Here is a 6,941-nt window from a genome sequence, read left to right as displayed (position 1 = left end):
GTATACCTATCACCAGGGTCTGTATTACCTATTACCAAGGTTTATATACCCATCACCAGGGTCTATATTATCTATCACCAGGGTCTGTATACCCATCACCAGGGTCTATATACCCATCACCAGAGTCTGTATACCTATCACCAGGGTCTGTATTACCTATTACCAAGGTTTATATACCCATCACCAGGGTCTATATTATCTATCACCAGGGTCTGTATACCCATCACCAGGGTCTGTATACCCATCACCAGGGTCTGTATACCCATCACCAGGGTCCATATTATCTATCACAGGGTTTATATACCCATCACCAGGGTCTATATACCCATCGCCAGGGTCTATATTCACATCACCAGGGTTCATATTATCTATTACCAGGGTTTCTAAACCCATCACCAGGGTCTATATTATCTATCACCAGGGTCTGTATACCCATCACAAGGGTCTATATACCGATCACCAGAGTCTGTATACCTATCACCAGGGTCTGTATTACCTATTACCAAGGTTTATATACCCATCACCAGGGTCTATATATTCTATCACCAGGGTCTATATTATCTATCACCAGGGTCTGTATACCCATCACCAGGGTCTGTGTACCCATCACCAGGGTCTATATACCCTTCACCAGGGTCTATATTTTCTATCACCAGGGTTTGTATATCCATCACCAGGGTCTGTATACCCATCACCAGGGTCTATATACCCATCACCAGGGTCTGTATTATCTATAACGAGGGTCTTTATACCCATCACCAGGGTCTATATACCCATCACCAGGGTCTATATTTTCTATCACCAGGGTTTTTATACCCATCACCAGGGTCTATATACCCATTACCAGGGTCTGTATACCCATCACCAGAATCTTTATATCAATCACCAGGGTCTGTATACCCTTCACCAGGGTCTGTATTATCTATCACCAGGGTCTGTATACCCATCACCTGGGTCCATTTTATCTATCATCAGGGTCTGTATACCCATCACAAGGGTCTGTATACCCATCACCCGGGTCCATATTATCTATCACCAGGGTTCTGTATACCCATCACCAGGGTCTATATACCCATCACCAGGGTCTGTATACCCATCACCAGGGTCTATATACTTATTACCAGTTTCTGTATATTGATCACTTTTCTCTATATTAACAATGGTGTATATCAGAAAGAGTCTGTATTTGCAAGGGTTTGGTTTTTAATATAACCAGTATGTGCATCGCAGAGGGTTTGTCAAGGGTCTTAGTATTAACAAGGGTCTATGACTCTATGTATCACGCAGGGTCTTTGTCATCAAGGGTCTATGTATCATAAAAAGTATGTATATTACCAATGCCACGTGTTTCACCAACGGTATGTGTATCACCAAGGGACTGTATCACAAAGGTTATGTTTATCACCAAGTGCTTGTTTGTATCACCTAGGGTCTATTTGTCACCAAGGGTCAATATATTACCATGGGTGTCTGTATTACCAAGGGTCTGTGTGTCACCAAAGGTCAATGTATCACCAAGGGTCTGTGTATTACAAAGGGTCTATGTATAACCAAGGGTCTGTTTATCTCCAAGGGTCTATGTATCACCGAGGGTCTGTGTATCACCTAGGGTCTGTTTATCTCCAAGGGCCTTTGTATCAACAATGGTCTGTGTATCACCTAACGTCTTTGTATTACCAAGGATCTGTGTATCACTAAGGGTTTTCACCTAGGGTCTATGCATCACCTTGGGTCTATGTATCATCAAGGGTCTAAAAATCACCAAGGGTCTGTGTATCACCAAGGGTTTGTGTACTTTTGTCCATTAGCAATGATCATTAATCTATCAGAAGAGTGTGTATACTTATTACATAAGTCTGAAAAGCCATATTAAGGATTTTCCCTCTTGTTGGGCCGAAGTACCTTATTTTCTGTAGGATGTCCAACATTTTTTGCATTATCAAAATGAAATCCAATTTTTTAAGGATGTCTTTGGGTGTGTTCAGTTACAAGGTTAACATCTTGTAGAGGCCTGATCGAATTGTATAATGAACTATAATGATTGTCTTGAGATTAAAACCATATATATGGCGTATGTACAATGAAAATTATGAGACTAAAATAATAAGAACTTATTATTTGTATCATTACTTTATATAAAGATAGAACTTTTCCGTACATTACAAAATCTAAGTCAATTGCGTTATAAAGATATCACAATTTAATTTGCATTCTCGGAATTTTCTCCGATTCGGAAGAAAATACAAAAGATTTAAATAACACAATACAGAGAAGGTAAAATCGTATAGTTAGTTGAAACGAGGTGTTCTCCGTGTTCAGAATTGTATGAAAAGTTTTAATATAGATGTATTTACTATATTTCTTCTCTTAATTTTGTATTTTTTAAGATTATACTTTTTGATCAGTTACGCCATATATGGCTTTAAAATTTCTTGATCTAAAGTTATTATTTTATGTTGTCATTATAGCATACCTTTTTTATTTTGTAGTTGAATCCTGTTAAGGAGGAAGCAAAGGACATTGAACTTTATATCGATAGACAAAGATTTTTTTATTTATGTGGAAATATTTTGACATTGAAAATTTCAGTCATTATGTATCTTGATTCATCTACATGTATTTCATAAATGGAAAGAAATCATAAAATTCCATCATGTTGTTCATTTGTTCCACAGAAAATCTGAACATATACATCTCTTCATAATTAATGAATAAAGTGTGCAATGGTAGAAATCCTCATAAAAGTAGATCGACCAACACAAAGTTCAAATTTCATTTATGTTCGATGTAGAGGTTTATGACAGTAGAACAAAAGTGCCAAAATAGATGCATTCTACAAACTCTACAAATTCTGAATAATGACATTTTGTCAAGCAGAAAACCAAAGTGTAGTTTTGCTGCAGGGAAATGATATGCAGTGTCTGTGATTTTTGAATGGGATGCAGTCGTCTATGGCAAAGTTCATTTGTCATATCTTTTCACATGAAGATGTAAAAGACCTGTCTCATCAAGTGCAAAGCTTTGGCCAAGATTAAAGTTTTGTTAAGGTGAAATGTCAAGGTCAAAGATCATATGCAAAATAAATTGGACTCCTAATAGTTTTGTCAGGGGCATTACACAGGTGAATTATGCTTTGATCAGGGCACTAGTAATTCTTAGCCGGCCTTGTTGCTGACTATTGTCACGTTGTTTGAGACAGGAAGGGGTTGACACCGGCCACAATCGCCCAATTAAAATTACGTATAAAATTGTTATCCTTACCCTTAGCCGCTTTTGATTTATAATAAATGTATGAAAATTAAACATTATCATAAGATAAAAAAAATAAAATATTCATAAACGGTTTGTAATAGATAATTCATATGTTGAATAGGAGAGTCTGATCTTCTGAAAAGTATAGGGGGTCGACCTTTCAATGAATATGTTCAAAAGTTAAATGATGCGTTTAGAAAACAGGGGGAAGGGGGCAACACCACCACCCCATGTTACGTGCCTTGTCAATACGTTAGGTGCCTCTTAACATATATGTGCAACATACACATAGAAATTTCATGTTACTTTTTATAGATGCAGGTAAGGAGGTTTTTGTTATAAATATAACTCATGTATGTACAAGTGAAATCTGAATTACTAAAATTTTATTTCCATCAAATGTTCCGAATATTCAACTATCATTCGAATAAAGTAAATGAGAAGTCGACTAAGGTATAAATAAATATTTTGTTAATAAAATTTATCTCAATTTATCCAAAAGAGGAATCTAAATACATTATGATTCACATTAACAATGTAAAGATATTTCCACAATCCACATAAATAAACTCTTTGCCCATCGTTTTAAGTTAATTTGAATGTCCTTTGCATCCTCTTTAACAGGCTTACACTACAAAATAAAAAGTAAATAAGATCAATATTAGAATCAAGAAATTTTAATCATAAGAAAATCAATATACATGTATTTCTTTATGCAATTCGATCATGCCTTCTCTACAAGAGGTTAACTTTACTAAACACATCCACAGACCTTCTTAATATTGGATTTCATTTTAATAATGCAAATTATGTTAGACATATAGGCCTACAAAATAATGCAATAAAACCCTGCAAGATAAAAATTTCCTTGATATGGCTATTCAGACATATGTAATAAACATGCACACTCTTATGATACGTATTCAAACCCTGCTGATGGACAAAGGTGCACAGACCCTCGATAATACACAAACCCTTGGTGATACACATATCCTTGGTAATACATGTACAGACCCTTGGTGACATACATACATACCCTTAGTGATACAGATCCTTGCTGATAAAGACCCTAGGTGATACATAGACCCTTGATGATACATAGACCACCGGTGATATACAGACCCTATGTGATGTATAGACCTTTGGTGATACACAGACCCTAGGTGATACATATACCCTTGGTGATACACAGACCCTAAGTGATACATAGACCTTTGGTGATACACAGACCCTAGTTGATACACAGACCCTAGGTGATACAATATATACCCTTGGTGATACACAGACCTTCAGTATAATTCACAAACCCTTGGTGATATACATATCCTTGGTAATATAGACCCCTGGTGACATACATACCCAAAGTAAACTTATCCTTGTTGATACAGACTCCAGGTGATATATAAACCCTTGGTGAAACATAGACCACTGGTGATACACAAGTCCTAGGTGATACACAGACCTTTGGTGATACAAAGACCACTAGTAATAGACAGACCCTAGGTGATACACATACCCTTGGTGATACAGAGACCCTAGTTGATACACCGACACTTCGTGATACACAGACCCTAGGTAATACACATACCCTTGGTGACAAAAAGACCCTTGACGACACATAGACCACTGGTGATACATAGACACTTGGTGATACATAGACCCCTGGTAGAACACAGACCCTTTATGATACACGTTCCCTTGGTGATACACATAATCTCAGTGATACACATAATCTTGGTGATACATAGACCCTTGGAGATACATTTACCCTTCGTGATACACATTATCTTGGTGATACATAGACCCTTGGAGATACATTTACCCTTGTTGAAACAGACCCTAGGTGATAAATAGCCCCTTGATGATACATACCCCTGGTGATAGAAACCCTTGTTGAAACACAGATCACTGGTTATTGACAGACACTTTATGATGCACAAACCCTTGGTAATAAATATACCCTTGGTGATACATAGACTGTTGGTGATAGACACCTTTAGTGGTAGTACACAGACCCTTAATGATACACATACCCTTGGTGATACCGTAATCTTAGTTATACATAAGGCCTTAGTGATAAAGACCCTGAGTGATACATAGAGTCATTTTCCCCTTGTTGATACTGAGACCCTTGAAAGACCCTCTGCGATGCACATACTCTTGGTGATATCAAAACCAAACCTATATAAATACAGACTGTTGGTGATAGATCCTTGTTGATAACGAGAAATAGGTGATCGGTATATAGACCTTGGTGATTAATATATAGGTTCTGGTGATGGGTATACAGACCCTGGTGATGGGTATATGGACCCTGGTGATGGGTATACAGAGCCTGGTGATAGATAATACAGACCCTGGTGATGGGTATACAGACCCTGGTGATGGGTATACTGACCCTGGTGATGGGTATACAGACCCTGGTGATAGAGAATATAGACCCTGGTGATGGGTAAATAAACCTTGGTGTTAGATAATACAGACCCTGATGATGAGTATATAGACCCTGGTGATGGGTATACAGACCCTAGTGATAGATAATATAGACCCTGATGATGGGTATATAGACCCTGGTGATGGTATACAGACTCTGGTGATGGGTAAATAGACCCTGGTGATGGGTATACAGACCCTGGTGATAGATAATACAGACCCTGGTGACGGGTATATAGACCCTGATGATAGGTATACAGACCCTGGTGATAGATAATATAGACCCTGGTGATGGGTATATAAACCCTGGTGATAGATAATATGGACCCTGGTGATGTGTGTATAGACCCTGGTGATGGGTATACAGACCCTGGTGATGGGTATATAGACCCTGATGATGGGTATACAGACCCTGGTGATAGATAATAGAGACCATAGTGATAGGTATATAGACCCTGGTGATGGGTATACAGACCCTGGTGATAGATGATATAGACCCTGGTGATGGGTATATAAACCTTGGTGATAGATAATATGGACCCTGATGATGGGTATATAGACCCTGGTGATGGATATATAGACCCTGGTGATGGGTATATAGACCCTGGTGATGGGTATACAGACCATGGTGATAGATTATATAGACCCTGGTGATGGGTATATAAACCTTGGTGATAGATAATATGGACCCTGGTGATGGGTATATAGACCCTGGTGATGGATATATAGACCCTGGTGATGGGTATACAGACCCTGGTGATGGGTATATAGACCCTGGTGATGGGTATATAAACCCTGGTGATAGATAATATGGACCCTGGTGATGGGTATACAGACCCTGGTGAAAGATAATACAAACCCTGGTGATGGGTATATAGACCCTGGTGATGGATATACAGACCCTGGTGATAGATAATAGACCCTGGTGATGGGTATATAGACCCAGTTGATGGGTATATAAACCCTGATGATAGATAATATGGACCCTGTTGATGGGTATAGCAGCCCTGGTGATGGGTATAAAGATCCTGGTGATGGGTATACAGACCCTGGTGATGGGTATATAGACCCTGGTGATTGATATACAGACCCTGGTGATGGGTATACAGACCCTGGTGATAGATAATAGAGACTCTGGTTATGGGTATATAGACCCTGGTGATGGGTATACAAACCCTGGTGATGGGTATAAAGACCCTGGTGATGGGATTACAGAACCTGATGATGGGTATATAGACCCTGGTGATTGATATACA

Source organism: Saccostrea cucullata, unplaced genomic scaffold, assembly GCF_032062105.1.
Source record: "Saccostrea cucullata isolate Sc308-1 unplaced genomic scaffold, CSIRO_AGI_Scuc_v1 ctg252, whole genome shotgun sequence".
In the NCBI taxonomy this organism is placed as follows: domain Eukaryota; kingdom Metazoa; phylum Mollusca; class Bivalvia; order Ostreida; family Ostreidae; genus Saccostrea; species Saccostrea cuccullata.
Note: the sequence above shows the minus strand (reverse complement) of the source record.